Genomic DNA, 21,705 nt, shown 5'->3' on the forward strand with positions numbered 1-21,705 from the left:
TGAATCATCATTTTACGAGATATCTTTATGATGTGGCATTTATTGATTTAACATGACAGAATTTTCCCACTAGCCCACGGGCAAGCAATCTTGAAAATTCGACTAGCCGGGCGAATTCAAAATGCAGGTCGGGCAAGGCAGGCACAGTATTTCCACACCCCTGATCAAGTAGTCACATAGACTGTATCTTCAGGGTGGTTTGTGTAGCTTCATGTTTAAGGTATTCTATGGAAGGCATCAAGTAGTCACATAGACTGTATCTTCAGGGTGGTTTGTGTAGCTTCATGTTTAAGGTATTCTCTGGAAGGCATCAAGTAGTCACATAGACTGTGTCTTCAGGGTGGTTTGTGTAGCTTCATGTTTAAGGTATACTCTGGAAGTCATCAAGTAGTCACATAGACTGTGTCTTCAGGGTGGTTTCTGTAGCTTCATGTTTAAGGTATACTCTGGAAGGCATCAAGTAGTCACAAAGACTGTGTCTTAAGGGTGGTTTGTGTAGGTATGTTTAAGGTATTTTCTGGAAGTCATCAAGTAGTCACATAGACTGTGTCTTGAGGGTGGTTTGTGTAGCTTCATGTTTAAGGTATTCTCTGGAAGGCATCAAGTAGTCACATAGACTGTGTCTTGAGGGTGGTTTGTGTAGCTTCATGTTTAAGGTATACTCTGGAAGTCATCAAGTAGTCACATAGACTGTGTCTTCAGGGTGGTTTGTGTAGCTTCATGTTTAAGGTATACTCTGGAAGGCATCAAGTAGTCACAAAGACTGTGTCTTAAGGGTGGTTTGTGTAGCTTCATGTTTAAGGTATTCTCTGGAAGGCATCAAGTAGTCACATAGACTGTGTCTTGAGGGTGGTTTGTGTAGCTTCATGTTTAAGGTATTCTCTGGAAGGCATCAAGTAGTCACATAGACTGTGTCTTCAGGGTGGTTTGTGTAGCTTCATGTTTAAGGTATTCTCTGGAAGTCATCAAGTAGTCACATAGACTGTGTCTTGAGGGTGGTTTGTGTAGCTTCATGTTTAAGGTATTCTCTGGAAGGCATCAAGTAGTCACATAGACTGTGTTTTGAGGGTGGTTTGTGTAGCTTCATGTTTAAGGTATTCTCTGGCAGGCATCAAGTAGTCACATAGACTGTGTCTTTAGGGTGGTTTCTGTAGCTTCATGTTTAAGGTATTCTCTGGAAGGCATCAAGTAGTCACATAGACTGTGTCTTTAGGGTGGTTTGTGTAGCTTCATGTTTAAGGTATTCTCTGGAAGTCATCAAGTAGTCACATAGACTGTGTCTTTAGGGTGGTTTGTGTAGCTTCATGTTTAAGGTATTCTCTGGAAGGCATCAAGTAGTCACATAGACTGTGTCTTGAGGGTGGTTTGTGTAGCTTCATGTTTAAGGTATTCTCTGGAAGGCATCAAGTAGTCACATAGACTGTGTCTTGAGGGTGGTTTGTGTAGCTTCATGTTTAAGGTATTCTCTGGAAGTCATCAAGTAGTCACATAGACTGTGTCTTGAGGGTGGTTTGTGTAGCTTCATGTTTAAGGTATTCTCTGGAAGGCATCAAGTAGTCACATAGACTGTGTCTTAAGGGTGGTTTGTGTAGCTTCATGTTTAAGATATTCTCTGGAAGGCATCAAGTAGTCACATAGACTGTGTCTTCAGGGTGGTTTGTGTAGCTTCATGTTTAAGGTATTCTCTGGAAGGCATCAAGTAGTCACATAGACTGTGTCTTGAGGGTGGTTTGTGTAGCTTCATGTTTAAGGTATTCTCTGGAAGGCATCAAGTAGTCACATAGACTGTGTCTTGAGGGTGGTTTGTGTAGCTTCATGTTTAAGGTATTCTCTGGAAGGCATCAAGTAGTCACATAGACTGTGTCTTGAGGGTGGTTTGTGTAGCTTCATGTTTAAGGTATTCTCTGGAAGGCATCAAGTAGTCACATAGACTGTGTCTTGAGGGTGGTTTGTGTAGCTTCATGTTTAAGGTATTCTCTGGAAGGCATCAAGTAGTCACATAGACTGTGTCTTCAGGGTGGTTTCTGTAGCTTCATGTTTAAGGTATTCTCTGGAAGGCATCAAGTAGTCACATAGACTGTGTCTTCAGGGTGCTTTGTGTAGCTTCATGTTTAAGGTATACTCTGGAAGGCATCAAGTAGTCACATAGACTGTGTCTTAAGGGTGGTTTGTGTAGCTTCATGTTTAAGGTATTCTCTGGAAGGCATCAAGTAGTCACATAGACTGTGTCTTCAGGGTGGTTTGTGTAGGTTCATGTTTAAGGTATTCTCTGGAAGTCATCAAGTAGTCACATAGACTGTGTCTTGAGGGTGGTTTGTGTAGCTTCATGTTTAAGGTATTCTCTGGAAGTCATCAAGTAGTCACATAGACTGTGTCTTCAGGGTGGTTTGTGTAGCTTCATGTTTAAGGTATTCTCTGGAAGGCATCAAGTAGTCACATAGACTGTGTCTTCAGGGTGGTTTGTGTAGCTTCATGTTTAAGGTATTCTCTGAAAGGCATCAAGTAGTCACACAGACTGTATCTTCAGGGTGGTTTGATAGCAGTTATGGCTGAAAATCTGTACATCCGTTACTTTCAGCCTGTACATCTGGTACTTACACGTCGTACATCTGACCCTTACAGCCTGTGCATCCAGTACTGATTTCTTGTAATTCCCTTGCTTATAGCCTGTTCATGTGGTACTAAAAAGCTGTACATCTGGTTCCTTTTGGTTCTGACAGTCAGTACATCCAGTACTGACGGCTTGTACATCCAGTACCGACAGCCTCTTCATCCAGTACTGACAGCCTGTACATTCAGTACTAACAGCCTGTACATCCAGTACTGACGGCTTGTACATCCAGTACTGACGGCTTGTACATCCAGTACTGACGGCTTGTACATCCAGTACTGACGGCTTGTACATCCAGTACCGACAGCCTCTTCATCCAGTACTGACAGCCTGTACATCCAGTACTGACGGCTTGTACATCCAGTACCGACAGCCTCTTCATCCAGTACCGACAGCCTGTACATCCAGTACTGACGGCTTGTACATCCATTACTGACGGCTTGTACATCCAGTACTGACGGCTTGTACATCCAGTACTGACGGCTTGTACATCCAGTACCGACAGCCTCTTCATCCAGTACTGACAGCCTGTACATCCAGTACTAACAGCCTGTACATCCAGTACTGACGGCTTGTACATCCAGTACCGACAGCCTCTTCATCCAGTACTGACAGCCTGTACATCCAGTACTAACAGCCTGTACATCCAGTACTGACGGCTTGTACATCCAGTACCGACAGCCTCTTCATCCAGTACTGACAGCCTGTACATCCAGTACTGACGGCTTGTACATCCAGTACTGACGGCTTGTACATCCAGTACTGACAGCCTGTACATCCAGTACTAACAGCCTGTACATCCAGTACTGACGGCTTGTACATCCAGTACCGACAGCCTGTACATCCAGTACTAACAGCCTGTACATCCAGTACTCACAGCCTGTGCATCCTGTACTAAAACCTGTACCTCCAGTACTGACAGCCTCTACATCCGGTACTGACTGCTTGTACATCCAGTACTGACAGCCTGTACATACTGTACTAAAACCTGTACCTCCAGTACTGACGGCCTCTACATCCGGTACTGACAGCCTGTACATCCAGTACTGACAGCCTGTACATCCAGTACTCACAGCCTGTGCATCCTGTACTAAAACCTGTACCTCCAGTACTGACGGCCTCTACATCCGGTACTGACAGCCTGTACATCCAGTACTGACAGCCTGTACATCCTGTACTGAAACCTGTACCTCAAGTACTTACAGTCTGTACATCAGATACTTAAAGCCTGAACATCCAGTACTGAAATCCTGTACATCCAGTAGTGACAGCTTGTACATCCAGTACAGCCTGTACATCTGGTATTGAGAGCCTAGCTGTGCTTCCGGTACTCCTGTTCTGTGCATGCGGTATGGCAGCATATCCATCTGATACTTACTGTCTGTTCATCCCATGCTGACGGACTGTATATCCGGCACTGAAAGCCATTATTTCTTATACTAACAGCCAGTATACCCAGTACTGACAGCCTGCAGTATATCTGGTACTGACAACCTGTACATCTGGTAGTATCAGTCTCCACAGCCTGTACTGGGCAAAGTCTACTTTTGGCACTGAGAAGTTCTACTTCCAGTCCTAACAACTGCCATTTCTGGTCCTGAAGAACTCAACTTCCGGTGCTGTCAAATTCTACTTTCAGTTCAGACATGCTACTTCCGGTATCAACGAATTCTACTTCCGGTTCTGACGAATTCTACTTCCGGTATTGAAAAATTAAACTTCCGGTTCTGACGAATTCTACTTCCGGTATTGAAAAATTCAATTTCCGGTTCTGACGAATTCTACTTCCAGTACTGAAAAATTCAACTTCCAGTTCTGATGAATTCTACTTCTGGTCTTGAAAAATTCAACTTCCGGTTCTGATGAATTCTACTTCCAGTACTGAAAAATTCAACTTCCGATTCTGACGAATTCTACTTCCGGTGTTGAAAAATTCAACTTTTGGCTCTGATAAATTCTACTTCCCGTTCTGACGATTTCTACTTTTGGTATCGAGAGATTGTACATCCAGTCTTTCAGTTCTTATAGATTGTACTTTTGGTACCACAGGCCTGTACATCTTCTACTGACAGCCTGTACATGCGGTTTTGGCATGTGTGTACATGTTGTATTTAAAGCCTGTACATCCTGAACTGCTCGATGTACACTGTGGATGTTCAGACTCCAAACAACAATGAAATGTGTCGTGAAGATAATGAATAGTTTGATTGTCAAGAATTTGCCTGTCCGACACAGTTAGGAAGTTGGTGATATCACCACAATAGCTGTTAGAAGACCACCTTAAAACAAGCTGCTTGTGTGCACCAGAGTATGTAGGTCTGTCACACAGTCTTGGCTGAGAAGTTTTTTCACTATAATTCCATTTTAAATGGCTACTCTGAAATTTAAGAATGATTTCTTGATAAGCCTATCATTTGACACATCAAGTGATATGAATACACAACTTTGATTGTCAAATAGTAACTACTTTTTTACCGTATGGAAGATATAAGGTTAAAAAAATGAACGTGCCTTCTTTGATCACAGGGTGTGTGTGCATGCATACTTGTGTGTATTCTGTATTTCATTTTATTAAATAGATGGTAAAATGAACACCACCACAATCGGAATTGCGAAAAGACAAGAGTTTATTTAAGAGGTAAACTGTTTGCTTATATGTTCATCTAGAAACATGGGTGGTAGGGTAGGGAAGCCTAGCCTAGCCTAGCCTAATGGTTACAGCTTACGATCATCATGCCCAAGGCCCAAGTTCTTTTCCCCACATGGGTGCAATGTGTGAAGCCCATTTCTGGTTCCCCGTTGTCATAATTGCTGTAATTTTGCTAAAAGTCGAATAAAACCACACTAATCCACTTACTCACTCACTCACTCACTCATCTGGGATCAATCATATACAGAGACCAAGAAGTAGGACATGCCACTGACACCCACTGTTATCTCTCTCTCAGAAGTGAAAACAGTCTCTCAGCAGGTTCACAGCTGACAGATCTGCCCCAGGTATGCAGTAAGAGCTGAAATATCCAGACACATTTGTTTTTGCTTAAATCATCCAGATAAATGAATATCCAGATATCTGGATTTTTGTCGTCAAGGCTTCATTGTTGAAATGGTAGTGAGCATACACTTCTCGGTTCAAATCACTTCGAAAACAGCATGGTCCTTTTGATTTGCCAGTTACAATGGGTGATCGTTTTTCTGCATGGGATGATAACACTCCTTTTAGAATAATATAAGTGACAGTTCGACTTTTGGCTTCTGGTATGGTTCCTGACTCAATGTGTGCTGCTACAACTTGCTACATGTAAAGACGGAACCCAGCTTACACGTTGCTGTGTTCACCTTGGCTAGACTACAGTTTACCACCGGAACCCGGGGACTACTGAGCGCTCGCTAACAAGTGTGCTATGGCGAGAGCGCTCTGTAGAGCTACTGATCTGTCTCACTGTGCCACGCTGCTGTATCCTTAGCCCTTGGGCACCCCCTTTCTAGATCCTTAGGGTTAGGGCACCCCCCTCTATATCCTTAGGGTTAGGGCACCCCCTTCTAGATCCTTTGGGTTAGGGCACCCCCCTCTAGATCCTTAGGGTTAAGGCACCACCTTCTAGATCCTTAGGGTTAGGGCACCCCCCTCTAGATCCTTAGGGTTAAGGCACCACCTTCTAGATCCTTAGGTTTAGGGCACCCCTTCTAGATCCTTAGGGTTAGGGCACCCCCTCTAGATCCTTAGGGTTAGGGCACCCCCTTCTAGATCCTTATGGTGAGGGCACCCCCCTCTAAATCCTTAGGGTTAAGGCACCCCCTTCTAGATCCTTAGGGTTAGGGAACCACCTTCTAGATCCTTAGGGTTAGGGCATCTCCCTCTAGATCCTTAGGGTTAAGGCACCACCTTCTAGATCCTTAGGGTTAGGGCACCCCCCTCTAGATCCTTAGGGTTAAGGCACCACCTTCTATATCCTTAGGTTTAGGGCACCCCTTCTAGATCCTTAGGGTTAGGGCACCCCCTTCTAGATCCTTATGGTGAGGGCACCCCCCTCTAAATCCTTAGGGTTAAGGCACCACCTTCTAGATCCTTAGGGTTAGGGAACCACCTTCTAGATCCTTAGGGTTAGGGCATCTCCCTCTAGATCCTTAGGGTTAACGCACCCCCTCTAGATCCTTAGTGTTAGGGCACCCCTTTCTAGATCCTTAGGGTTAGGGCACCCCCCTCTAGATCCTTAGGGTTATAATTAAGGCACCACCTTCTAGATCCTTAGGTTTAGGGCACCCCTTCCAGATCCTTAGGTTTAGGGCACCCCCTTCTAGATCGTTAGGGTTAGGGCACCCCTTCTAGATCCTTAGGGTTAGGGCACCACATTCTAGATCCTTAGGGTTAGGGCACCCCCCTCTAGATCCTTAGGGTTATAATTAAGGCACCACCTTCTAGATCCTTAGGTTTAGGGCACCCCTTCTAGATCCTTAGGGTTAGGGCACCCCCTTCTAGATCCTTAGGGTTAGGGCACCCCTTCTAGATCCTTAGGGCTAGGGCACCACATTCTAGATCCTTAGGGTTAGGGCACCCCCCTTCTAGATCCTTGGGGTTAGGGCACCTCTTTCTAGATCCTTAGGGTTAGGGCACCCCCTTCTGGATCCTTAGGGCTAGGGACCCCCCTCTAGATCCTTAGGGCTAAGGCACCCCCTTCTAGATCCTTAGGGTTAGGGCACCCCCCTCTAGATCCTTAGGGTTAAGGCACCCCCTTCTAGATCCTTAGGGTTAGGGCACCCCCTCTAGATCCTTACGGTTAGGGCACCCCTTTCTAGATCCTTAGGGTTAGGGCACCCCCCTGTAGATCCTTAGGGTTAGGGCACTCCCCTCTAGATCCTTAGGGTTAGTGAGTAAAGGTTAGGGTTGGCTTACCTTTGATGTGATTATATCCATATATATCCATCCATTGTGAATTTGAAACACGTTTCATATATCATTGCTTGATTGGCTGCATGACATCTTGAAAACAATGGCTAGGTGTGGCTTCTCGCTTTGATGAATGGGTAGGCGGGACCTAGCTCTGCGCATGCGCAGTAAATGAAAACAAACCATAATAGTTTGTTTTCATTCACTGCGCATCCCCTGACCTGTGTGGTAATGACTCGTTAAACGAGCACTAACTAACTGTGATCGCACCAGTGGTCCCGAGGTAGCGTGTCCGCTAATTGACCTAACGACCCTGAATCCCATGACCCCTGCTGAGAGCGTTCGAGCCCCACCAGCACAGCGAAAAAATCAGAGAAAGTGCGCCCCGTAAAGAGCACTACTCCCTTCACCTTCACTGAAATAACTGTGGTTTCTGATGAAAAGCTGTTAACTGGCACATATTTTGCTTTGACTTTTAGTTTAGAAAAGCATCGTTTGTTTAAATTCCAAGTGCAGTATGTATCAACACGATATGGATCAGGATGGAAAACACAATGAAAATACAGTGTATTGTCATGGCATTTCCTACGACAGAACTCGAGGTAGTGCAAGTCTTAGGTGTCGTAGCATCTATGAACATTTTTTTTATACATTATCAACCCGTATGTTATTTCCATTGGTAATTCTTTAACTATTGCCGCATTAAAATCTTACATATAGTTCCCGTACAATCAGCAGCCACCATGTAAGAAATGAGAGAAAACTCCAACCAACGAGTTTATGAGGGTCTGTCACCTGGGGGAAGGTGTGTCAGCTGGAGGTATCTACATGGGCCACCTCCAACCAACGAGTTTATGAGGGTCTGTCACCTGGGGGAAGGTGTGTCAGCTGGGGGATGTGACATCTGTGGAAGGGTGTGTCACCTTGCGGGGGGGTCTGTCACCTGGGGCAGGGTGTGTCAGCTGGAGGTATCTACATGGGCCACCTCCAACCAACGAGTTTATGAGGGTCTGTCACCTGGGGGAAGGTGTGTCAGCTGGGGAATCTGACATCTGTGGAAGGGTGTGTCACCTTGCGGGGGGTCTGTCACCTGGGGGAAGGTGTGTCAGCTGGAGGTATCTACATGGGTCACCTCCAACCAACGAGTTTATGAGGGTCTGTCACCTGGGGGAAGGTGTGTCAGCTGGGGGATCTGACATCTGTGGAAGGGTGTGTCACTTTGCGGGGGGTCTGTCACCAACGAGTAGCCCCTGGAAGGTCTTTGTCACCCATTTGTGATTATTATACATCCCTGACAATTGAAGAAATTCTGTATAGAATGTAGCAGTTAGTTAGAAGTATTTTAATTACGTTTTGAGGAGCAGTTCCTAACTCATCTGTATCCTTTTTGGTTTTAAATTCTGACATTACTGTATATTTTTACATATACTTATAAAAATGCTATACACCTGCTATCCAAGCAGTTAATCGATTGCATCAGAAACACCAGTCTTCATAGTTTGCAATAAGACACATATAATTTAATAGAACTTAAAGCTCTTAATATAAATAGTCATTTATGGAGATTTGTCTCAACAAGCAACATATAATTCTGACCTCCCAAGAGAATGTGTATGACAGAATTACATTACATATGTGTTTTGATAAAATTACATTGACAAAATGTATATTACATAATATAAATATTAATATTTAGTATTTCCCATGACCTACCATATATTATCCAACTTTAACTTTGTATTCTGATTTTCAGTCAACAGTTCTTAAAGAAAACTTTAGGTTATGTAGGTTTGTTAGAAACTATCACAGAAAATGTGTTTAAAATGAAATACATGTTTTTGATGACATAAATTCGAATTTATGTCATCAAAAACATTTATTTTATTGAAATGTGTTAATGTGTTTCTGCATTTATGTATATTTTGACCAAATTAACAGATAATATGTACAATGGAATAAAGTCCTGCATGTGTAATTTAATGTAAAACAACACACACGCCATGATACAAAAACTCAGAGCTAAAACATTGTAAGTGCAGCTATAATGTAAAGTAGGAAAAGATTCTGCCTTTTTTTATATATTTGTGTAAGAATTTGAAAAATCTATATATTGCAGCAAAACATGAAGAGCCAGCTCTAATAAATGCACTGTCATCTTTTTCATAACTCTTGTATGTAGACACTACAGTAAAATGTCAACCTTTTGCTGTTTACAACACTTAACAGTGCCATTTATTTTACTAGAAATTTAAATTTATAATCAGTATGAATATATGTATGTTTTTAGTTATGTAATGAAAAAAGGAATTTTGAAAGTGCACTTATCCTAGAAGTAGTATTGTTTCTTCTGTGTCTGAGATAATAAATGCATATTTTCATGATATTCCCTTTTATTAAAAATTAAGAAAAAAAATATTTGAATTATACCCTTAATTCAGGATAATTAAAATGCAGTAGAAATTTGCAATGTTTTTATGCATTATTTAGCCAAACAGTGATTATATCATGACATCACTGTTGCAGGCCTTAAAAAAGTAGATTTTAGTTATGCCCATGTTTATCGTACTTTCAACATTGCATGGCTACATGTAGGTGATGATTGACATTATTCATCCATTACTGTTATTTTACAATTACTTGACTATTGTTTCTCATTTCTCTCTCTACCTGCTAAAATATCTGTGTTGTCAAATTCTCAATGCCATCTTGCATGACCCGATGAAATTTGCAGAACAAAACTGTCATTGTTTCACATTTAGCGCACAGCATCAGCTCATTGCCGCAGTGAAATTCATGAATGCAGCCATATCGGCCATAATACTGAAGCAATTTGAGTGAAAATAATACAGTGCAGTTTTAAATGTGTGATACTGAGACATCTAGTGCCAGACTTATATCACAGATTACAAAATCTCGAGAAAACAACAAAACATGGCCTGAAAATTATCAGCTGATTGGACACCGCCTCACTTCGAACTGCTATGTTGTGATTCATTCTTACAATATAAGCAGTCCTGCCCATCCCAGGAGCATCACAGTATCATGTAATAAATATTTCAGGACATAACACTTGATATATCGTCATAAAAGGGAAAAGATATACACTCCATGCATCAGTGTGAACGTTACCTATGACAGTGAAGGCCATACTGGTTAACTGTCTCTAAGTGGAATAGTAACACATATGGTGCACATCGCTCTTACGACATGCACTGTCAGTTTAAGGTTGTTCCATTCAGATCAACCCACTTACTGGATTAGGTAAGGGAAGATAAATTAAAAATATCGCCCATTCACTCAGTGTCAGATAGGCCCACTTATCACCACCAATACACTGCTGATAGGTCATTAATCCAGATTAGCAGACCTTGTCTCATGCCAAAACACGTGGACACTAGCACTTCACTCGTACATGGTCAGCGGTAGATCAAAGCTTTGTTTGGATGATTGTATCAGTTCTGTGTTGAGTTAGTGAGTTCATTTGAAAAGTTTACCGCCTGGAAATGGAAACGGAAACAGAATATCAGAGACAGTCACTTTTATAGCCTAAGAGATAAATGTTTTAGGGGACTTCACCAGAAGTTGAGTTTTTCGGATATTTGTTGTCTGGGTATCTGGGGTCTTACTGTACATGTAGCCTAACCCATGTTAGACTCGCGTCCCCTCCCGACTACCCCCACCTCCACCTTGCCAGTTGACACATCTGCCCCAGGTATACATGTAGACTAACCCATGTTAGACTCGCGTCCCCTCCCGACTACCCCCACCTCCACCTTGCCAGTTGACACATCTGCCCCAAGTATACATGTAGACTAACCCACCTCCTCCCTCCCAGTCGAAGATCTGCCCCAGGTAGACATGTAGATAATACACACAAAAAAGATGCAAGGGGTGTTGCATGGTTTAACTGTTTATTTTTGTCTTTTGTACAAAGTTGAAATTGATGCATTAAATAAAATCAATTCATAAGGAGAAATATATACAAGGATATTATATCTGTATCTTCTTTCAATAAAATGAAAGTTTATTTCATTGACACATTTTCAGTTTGTATTGGTCTGGGTTGTTAGTGTTGTGGGTGTCGCTGGTAGGGCTGGGATGGGTAGAACAAATTGGAATCGAGTACCTGCATGGTTTGTAGTAGATTTATGAATGATTTATCATCATGTTGGGAGAATGAGAAGATAACCATAAGAGTGTCAAATTCAGCTGCAACAAGTGCATCCCTGAATTCCCCATACATTTTAGAATCAAATTAAAAATGGTCTCTTGTCACCAATACCAACTGTGTAAATAAAACAAAACAAAAGATTCTGTGTGTAAAAATAAACACTGTGCTTGAGAAACTGTGATCCTTTGAAATGTAAACAACGAAAAGTTCTGATTTTACACTATATAGCATTTTCTGAAAATTTCCGACATCCAGTTGTCTATTCATTGCTTGTAATGAGTCAATACCTTTTAGAATATGCATGGCAAGACTATCTCTATGTGATCTGAGTTACGTTGACTTAATGTTGAACATAATGGAATTATGCCCCTTATCTTTGTATGTGCATAACCTCTCTGTTGTTATTTGGCGCCACAGAAGAACGTGGCAATTACTGTGAGTCATGTTTAATCTTGAGCACACAAACCTATTTCATGTATGCTTCTGTCGTTCAGATAGCAGCCTGTATTTTCATGGCTAACGCTAAGTGCTTTTATCGGTGCACTAAGAAAAACAGAGGAGTTGACTGTTTTTTATTACATAACAAAATTTTGTCTGTTTCTCAAACAACTGTGGTAGTTGCAGTTATATCTGTACGAGCAGGCAGGAAATTTACTATTCTACATTTGTGTGTACTTTTATGGTTGTATGCAGATCCAGGACCAATTCTCGTACAACAGTCAGTTTTCAAGTCTAATGAAAGTGTGCGCCTGAAAAAACCTCAGCAACCAGGGAGTTAACCCAGGTGACATATCCTCCCCTGAGATTGCAGATACTCCCTTACCCAAACATGTCATATTTCCTTGAGGTGAGCATGTTGTTTCTTGAGTTCAGCTGGTTATTTAGGATTTTCCCAATTTGACATGATATGGTTTCATAAATACACCATACATATACCATTTAGCTACCAAATGTCGTTGATCAGTTTTCTTTATTGTAGTGGATTATGCAACAGGGGTTGTATCTGATCGGTAGACAAGGGGAGATAATTTAAAACATTTGGTGGAAGAGTAAGCTCCCTTGGTGTGCTTTTTGTCTGGTTCAGCATAGTGAAACATCAGTGCCCAGTGGCCAAAAAGGACAGAAATTGAGTGACTGCATACTTGATTGCTGTATCATGAGGAAGCCATTTTATGAAAAGGACACCAAATATTTTGTGGAATAGTTAAATTGTTCATGATTATTAATGTGTTTGTTGAAGAAAATCTTCCGAGATGTCATATAGTGTAGAGAGAGCTACTTTTAGTAGATGAGGTAGCACTACAGTGTCACTCAGTTCAGTCAAGATATTTAATACCTATGTAAGTACATCAAAGTGGATCCTTTGCTCGGGTCTTTTCTTTATCTGTATGCCGGCATGTTGTGAGGATAATAACCCTGCAACAAGTTGAGTGTTTTCAGTGGTTGTCCGGACACCTGTGCTCTGAGTGTGTCTCAGACGAGAAGTGTGATCCCTGAGTAGTAATTGTACCAACAGCCAGTAAGATACAGATGCTGTTTAAGATGAGGGATGTCATTGTTTGAAACCAAACTTAGTCACTGACCTAAGAAAGTCTTTCATGGACTCTCTGAACGTTAATATTATGTCAGCAGGTCTGTCAGTGTTGCTCAAGCACAAACTGACCAAGCAAAACATTGTCTAGTATTCATTTGTAGCATTTAGATTTAGTTTATAAGTCAGGGTTCTTTGTCATAGCCTACATATTATTTATGTCTCCAAGGTAAGACTGTATTATTGGGTTAAATGAACACCTCTGTCAAGCATTCTCTGACTGGAAGGGAGATAATCCAGTTCCTGAATCAGTTTGATGGTGATGTAAGAGGCAGGTGAAAGGGGGAAATGTGGAGATAACATAACTCTTGCTTGAGCTGTAGGGAATATTGAATTCATGTCGCAGGAATGAGCTGGAGTTCACTGACATATGAGTTCTTGTTGCTCAAACACTATCTGACCAAGGAGAACCGTCTTGGAATTATTTTACATCGTTTCAGGTAAAGTTTTAAGTCAGGGTCTTTGTCACAGCCTGAATATTATGAGTTAAAGACTTTGGCTCAATCCTCTCAAATACTACGGTTAACAAATCTGATGGCTTGCAGAGACTTCCTCCATTCTAAGCACTGCTTCTAGGTCAGTATTGGTTTGAAATTGAACTGAAACTGGTTGGCTTGACATGACATGACCTTACATGAACGTTACTACTTGCATACTCTCCCGTGTTACTCAATACCAGGTTTGAGCCTTGTCACCTGCATAGGGTTCAGTCATGTATCATCTATACTGTTTTTCTTCCTCAGACCTAGAACACGTTAGGGCTGGAACACGTTAAGCTATGGTTGGGTTACCCCTTTAAGGTCCTACAGTTAGGGTGCCATGCTCTTGGTGGGGAACCCCGTTAAATGTCTGAGGGTTAGAATGCATTGCTGTGGGTTGGCAGTCCTTTAAAGATAAGAGATTTAGGACACCAAGCTGTAGGTGGGACACCCCTTTAATGACTTTTGTGTTAGGGTGCTATGTTTTGGGTGGAACTCCCCTTTCAGAGTCTTAGAGTTACGGTCCTGTGGTATGAGTGGGACACCCCTTTCAGTGTCTTAGGATTAAGGTGCCATGGTATAGGTGGGACCAATTATTTTTTAAATTACCAGCTGGCGATAAGTGCCTGCAGGCTTCAAACTTTACTGGCCCTGAATGAAATCTGCATTTGGTTAAAGTCAACCCCACCCCCCTTCCCCCTACCCCCCTCCCCCAAAACAGAAACAAAACAGACTACATTATACAGTCTCATGCTGTTTCTACAAAATCAAGCTAAGCCTATGGCACAGAGGGGTTAATATTTGTTAGAGTGGTGTTGACATCCCAACGTCAAAGCACTGACATACCAGGAAGTGAAACTCTAAGTTATCGTAACATGATGGATGATTCCCAGACATTAGTAAAGAACACGTCCGGAAACATTCCAGTAGAAAGATGGTTCACACATAATTTACCCGCACATATTTGAAACTGCCGACCCCATACAATAACAACGGGCGAGGACCACCGGGCCGGCGGTTATTTCAAGTGCAGGGTAAGACATCCCTTTCAGAATCCTAGGGTTAGGTTGACATGCTATGGGTGGGACACCCCTTCCTGAGTGTTAGGGTTAGGGTGCCACGTTATGGACAGAACACCCCTTTCAGAGTCTTAGGGTTAGGGTGCCATGGTATGGGTAGGACACCCCTTTAATGTCCATGCGTTTGGATTCCATATTATGGATGGAACACCCCTTTCAGAATGTTAGGGTGCTATGTTATGGGTGGGACACCCCTTTCAGAATGTTAGGGTGCTATGTTATGGGTGGGACACCCCTTTCAGAGAGTTGGGGTTAGAGTGCCATGGTATGAGTGGGACACCCCTTTCAGAGTCTTAATGTTATAGTCCTTTGGTACAGGTGGGATACCTCTTTCAGAGTGTTAGGTTTAGGGTGCTGTGTTAAGGGTGGAAATTTGATAGAACAGAAAGAGTGTGTTGTCCCTGCATCTGGGCAAATTCCCAGTACACAAACATAGGGTCAACTAACAAGCTGCTGCTGATCAAGGTAAAAATTAGAAGTTCCTGAATGGTATTTTCTGAAAAAAGAAATCACATTTAGTTATTGGCAATGAAAGAGCTGTCAGCCATAATGACTAAAAACAAAAACATTGGGTCCCAGTGGTTTTCAGTGAGCTTTGGGCTTGAGAAGTGGAACACTGGGAGGGGGGGCACCCCTCTGGTGTCATGTTATTGGTGGAACACTCCTTTCAGACTCTTAGGGTTATGTTGCCTTGTTGAGAGTGGAGCCATGTTGTGTGTTGTGGAGGGGTACATCCTTTTCAGTGTGGTCGGGTCGCTCGTCAGTCTGGGATATTGATGGGATATTGCTGAAAGCGTCATAAAACTGAAACCACCCACTCCTGTTCCAGACGTAAATGTTGTCGAACTATGTTGGGGTGAATACAGCAAAGTCCTGGGATGGTCTGGGCAGCCATCACTACACTCTGAAACTTGTGACAAAGATGGGTCACCCTTATTCATCTGCCCTGTCTTGGCGTTGTTACATGTGGACGTCCAGAATGTGGTCGATTGATGATGTCATTTGTGTTCTGGTAGCATCTCACCAGGGCAGAAATGGCAGTTGAAAGGTGCAACCAGGGCATGCCTTGAGCCTTTCAAAGCAACAGTAGTGTATGGCATTCATTTGCTCTGTTTCTGTTTTCTGGCATGCACGTGCAACAATGTATTGCATGTCTCAAGGACGAAACCACTGATGTCATGGAATGTGGTACGTGCATGCATGTTTGATACATGTCACTAATCTTTGAGTTGAAATCCTTATGTGTCTATACAGGTTTGACACATTTAGATTTTAAATATTTGTATGCACAGTTTCTTTATGTGCCTGGTATATATTTGTATATTGAGGAGATGAGGCTTCTTGTCTAGTGCGACAAGGTTATTTTTGACCAGAGGTTGCACCGAGTGCAAGAAGGTCTTAATTCAATAAAGTTTGCCCTGATATACATGTGTATATTCAAGCAGCAGTTGTTGAGATGCCCTGTGATCATGAACATTGTGGATTTTTCTTCAGGTACACAAAGAAGAAAAATCCAATTATCCTGACATTTGTTATGCAAAAGCAAATGTGTCCAGTGATTGAGGGTCTCACTGTGTAGTCACGTAGTAGTGACATACACTCTGGAGCAAGTTATTGCTGTTACCAGATATGTAGGGATCAATCACTGTTGACATGCTATGTGATCTTGTTTCCATGGAGACAACATCATGTTGGCAAATATTAGTCAGGCTAGTACGAATATGACTGTGTTAAAGTTGTTGTCCACATCTGGCAAGTAACATTGGCTTGTAGACATCTCAACTTCTCTTAATGTGCCTGAAGTGTAAACATATTTGTGTAGGTACGGTCAACAGTGGACCTAACATTTGCAAGAGAAATCTGGAGCAAACCAACTTTGTACCAATGTAATGAATTGACAAGGACTTGGATCCAGGGATGGTGGCACAGTTGTTATATCCAGAACAATATCATTAAGATTGCTGAATGGCGGTTCTGTTTTTACAGCCGAGATAAGTGTCATATTATCACCTCTGAAACATTTAAGTAACCGCCTAAATACACACAGTTAGCCATATTTTCAGATTCACTCTCGTGTCTTTGTAGCAAATAAAAATAACGTCTACTTTTAGTTGAAATTATTAGTTATTTAATGTTCTTGCTACTAGCTAAGACAACATAGTTTTGGGTTTGTTTCCCTGCCATGTTGTAATTTCCAGTAACACAGGCTGATGCTGCAGCTAAAGCAGCACTCAACAGATCTGTGACACCAGTTCTACTTCCCTTCACTCACAACAAACTGATCATCAGACCTTACCATTAATACAGATGAAGTGGGACACTCCAGTGGATATGAATAGGTTAGCTACAATTAAACCATCTGGTGAATATATCTACTTGGGTTTTCAGTCCAGCTTTGAAGAAGTCATTATGCAACAGTCGTTTTTCTCATGCCAGATATACTCAAAATTCCTGTTGAAAGATGCGGTGTCTCCATTCTGTATCCCTTGTGACGAAAGTATCACAGTCAAGCCTCATAAGGGATAACGTTTAGTGTAGAAACAGTAAAGGGTATTTTCACCCATGTGAATTTCCATTTAATCATTGCTTTGAAAAGAAATATAATTGTTTCAATTTTTTTTTCATAAATATTTTATGTAAACAGATAAACAGCACAGTAGCCAGCACCTGAAGTAATAATGTAAATCCAGCTAGGGTCCATGCAGGAAGCACATGTACTGTAAGTCCCCTTGGTCCTTAGTTATGGTGATGTACCTTCAGTTGTTGATTGTCCATAGTTTATAATTTTCTGGTTGTTTTTAATATAGTTTGTCACCAGGTTTAAATATTCTTGCCAATATGACCAGAAATCTTAATTCACTCACTCACTCACATACTACTTTGATGATAATTGTTGAATAAAATACTGAAGATCCATCAGAAACATCTCTCCAGATATACAATGAATACTTAGAGTGTGTGTAATATCATGATTTCTACAATATCATGGTCGCCCTTCCTTTGATGATGGATGGATGCCACAGGATAGGTTATAAAACAAATAAAACTAAACTCACTCACTCACTCACTCACCATTGTTAGACACCAACCATACCTGTACTGTGTTAAAGGACTCTACAGTTATACTGGTCAGTGCTGGACACCAGCCACCTCTGTACTGTACACAGTCAGACACAAAGGAAGGTAGGGTACACTGGTCAGTGTTGGACACCAACCACCCCTGTACTGTACACTGTCAGTCTTAATTAAAGGGAGGTAGGGTTCACTAGTCAGTGTTCAACACCAGCCACCCCTATTGTGCACCTCACGGGGACAGTCTTAAAGGAATAAACTGGTGGTGAGGACAATTGGAACTTCCAGTACTAAAAAATTCTACTCTTAGTACTTACAAATTCTACTTCCGGTGCTGAGAAGCTCCACTTCTGGTGCCACCAAATTCTACTTCCGGTGCTGAGAAGCTCCACTTCTGGTGCCAACAAATTCTACTTCCGGTGCTGAGAAGCTCCACTTCTGGTGCCAACAAATTCTACTTCCGGGTCTGACATAATTCTACTTCCGGTGCTGATAAATTTTACTTTCGGTGCCGACAAATTACACCACTGGTCACAACAAAATTTTACTTCTGGTACTCACAAATTCTACATCCTGTACACCAAGTACGAAGACTGTACAGACTGTACATGCAGTACTCACAGCCTGTACACTAAGTACTACCAGTTCCAACAGACTGTACATCCAGTACCGACATCCTGTACGTCCAGTAGTAACAGTGCCTGTATTTTCAACATGTCATGTCATATGTGTATGTCCAAACAACAATAGAACAGATTGTGGCAAAATGTAAACATGAACGGTCAAGAATGTTCCTGTCTGACTCTGTCAGAAGCTGGTAAGATCTGTACAGTAACTGGTACAACCGTAAAACAAGCTACTTGTGAGCAACCGTGCATGTAGATCGATGCCAAACAGTCGCATCCAAGTATGTAGATATATGTCAAACAGTCAGCTTTACAAGTAATAGTATAGGTGCAATACAAGCAACGACGTTTCCACTAGACACTAGGTTCTTTAATTGTCAAATAAGGCTGGGAATTTCTTCATGAGATTTCTATTTTTACATGGCTGCTCTGAAATTTAAGACCGATTTCCCGCTAAACCTTTCATCTGACACATAAAGTGATATGAATACACAGCTTAGATTGTCAAATTGTAAATAATGTTTAGCTTATGAAAGATCTCCGGAAAAGCTGTACCTTCTTTGATCACGTGGCGTGTGTGTATGCGTACCTGTGTTCCATTTGATTGATTAGATTGTAAAATAAACTGCATGACATAATTATGAACTTGCCAGTGGACGAGATCATTTTAAGGGTAACAGTGGTTGCTTGTATTCCTAGAAATTTTCTATTGTTGGGCCTTCATTCTTCAATTGTTAGTTGCTTTTGTGTTCTCTGATTTTAAGTTTCACGGTGTTCATCTTGGCACAATAATATGCAGAGACCAAGAGTTCTCAGACATGCCACACTAAGCTCGGAGGTGACAACAGTCTCCCAGCTGAAGGTCTGCCGCCAGAACTGATGTGTTCGAGGCGTGACGTCATATCTGGCGATGATGACGTCATGACTGTCCCCGTCTCGGCTGTGTCCTGACATTGTTGACTTCCGGAGGCCGACTGACTTGTTTACAAACAATAGATACGAATGGCTTTGGTCTGAAAGTCCTGTTGTTCTTTTCCATACCCAAATTAATCCTCGATGTACTGCCATAATTATTATAGTATATTATGTTTAAGACTCTATATTTCTACAGAAATACCCTGAATGCATCAACAACACATACTTAATTCATTTACGCACACATAAAATATTATTTGCCAAGTCACTTGACCGTTGTAGTGTCAAAGGTAAATTGATTGACGTTTCAGAATTTATAATTACAGTCTGTCAACAACAAAAGAATTTATCAATGTTTCACAGTGATGGTTTGTTTGCGTATTTGTTGTGTCGGATTCAACCACGGTAACCCCGGTGAAGTGAGTGAGTGAGTGAGTGAGTGAGTGAGTGAGTGAAAAATATGGTATTCAGTGCCAGACCAGACAATCCATGCGACCTGCTGTATGCCATTGCAGTTACCATTATATATGTGTTCAAAGTTTGTTTTTCGGGTAGTAGTGCATGACACAGAAGCATACACATGGCACAATACACGTTTTCAAAAAGAAGAAAAATGTTTTGCTTGAGTGTCAAAAATTGTACATATTCATAGTACGTTGTCCGGTCAGAAATGGCCTACGAGACACTGAATTACAATAGAAAAGACTATTTGAGAGCGCTAAAATATAATTAAAATGTATCACATAACCATAAGAGAGGTGTAAGCACAATACTCACGGATCTTTCTTTAAATTACTACATTATAAGAGGGGTTTTTTTTCTGCGCCTAAACATAGCGCTCACTGTAGCGACAAGTGGTGTGGAGAGCTGAGGATACTTCCTAAGAGATGGTTTGATCTGTGGAGGACTGATTAAAGAATTGTGAGTAAATAGCATTGGCTTTGGGCCACAACGTAGAGATCGGATATCTAAATAAAATGGACATGAGGTTCGAAAATGTGTCATCTTCAACTTCAGAGTAGTTGCAGTGTTTACCAACTTCTACCCCTGAAAGGAGAGAGACACATCTCCCTTCCCTGAGAGCGGTCAGAGACTGAAGGAAACATAAGGAGAAGCTGCCAGAGTATTTTTGAATATTGTAAATGTTCTCAGTTTGTTACCGTTGGCCTGTCTATTATAATTCAATAAACCTTGATACCAGAAACTTATCTCTAATTACGAGAAAATCCCTCAGAGTAAGTGGAAAAACATCATCAGAAATTAATCTGCCTGAGGAAATTTAAGACCATGTTATCCCAGCATTTTCTTAACCTCAGGGACCAAGTTTGAATGCAGCTAGTCAATCTTGATACTTCATTCATATTTAATTTTCTCCAAAAATAGTTTCTATTTATTGTTTTGAAATACAGGAGAGCCACCCCATTTCACCCGTAACTGCAAGATTTGCTGACTTATGACCAACACCAAGAAACCGACAAAGACCTAAACGATCTTACAATCCTTCCATCTTGCATATTTTAGGATAATTGTATTAATTATCTGTCTGATTATCTCAAATATGCCCAGCTCACACGACGTCATCGGTCTGTCGGTGACAATATACACTCCTCAACAGTGGTCAGTACGTCCAGCACCAACTTGTTTGTTTTGACAGTGTTCCATGAAGTAACGCAACATTGTTACACAGTTATTGTCGCAAACAGGAAGCGTTACTTACGGTGAAATCCAGTTCTGGAGTATGACAACTTTTCTTCAGCAAACCTAACGCATATCTTTACAAGAAATAAATAAACAATTCAGATGTTCAGAATAAAATACAGGTTTGTTGTAACCTACATTTTAAATAGATTATATTAGCCAGATTACAAAAATAGTAAAATTTGTAATTTGATTTTGTTTAATTTCAGAGGGAGATGCTGACGAAAGAGAAAATATTGTCAGCTCGGATAATGCTTCTCGATTCTGCATATCCTTACTTGAACAGCCGCATCCATGTGTGTATTTAAAGATGAAAAGAATAAAGTTGATTTTAAATTCTGTACAAGCTTTTGTTCTTTGTGGAGTACTGTGTGATTTTGTGTCTGGTTTGTAACACCACATTCAACAATATTCCAGCTGTATGACTGTGGTCTGTGACAGTCCAAGTGCGTTAGGTGCAGGAGCCTTACCACACGATCCCGTTAGTCATCTTGTTTCCTGAAAATCCAATTGCAACCCACGTCTTCACGGGTAGCCTGTAGACCAGCCATAACACGATGGTTACAAATTATATC

At 41.5% G+C, this 21,705-nt stretch overlaps 1 long non-coding RNA gene across 1 annotated transcript in view; it reads left to right on the plus strand.

Annotated features, from left to right (window-relative positions):
* LOC137260153 (uncharacterized) overlaps nt 1-21,469 on the plus strand; it is a 47,011-nt gene extending 25,542 nt beyond the window's left edge. Inside the window, exon 3 of the long non-coding RNA XR_010954734.1 lies at nt 21,340-21,469. This is a non-coding gene — a long non-coding RNA (uncharacterized lncRNA). The remainder of the gene's footprint in view (nt 1-21,339) is intronic.
* The last annotated feature ends 236 nt before the right edge of the window (nt 21,470-21,705 follow it).

Source organism: Haliotis asinina, chromosome 13 (assembly GCF_037392515.1).
Source record: "Haliotis asinina isolate JCU_RB_2024 chromosome 13, JCU_Hal_asi_v2, whole genome shotgun sequence".
In the NCBI taxonomy this organism is placed as follows: Eukaryota; Metazoa; Mollusca; class Gastropoda; order Lepetellida; family Haliotidae; genus Haliotis; species Haliotis asinina.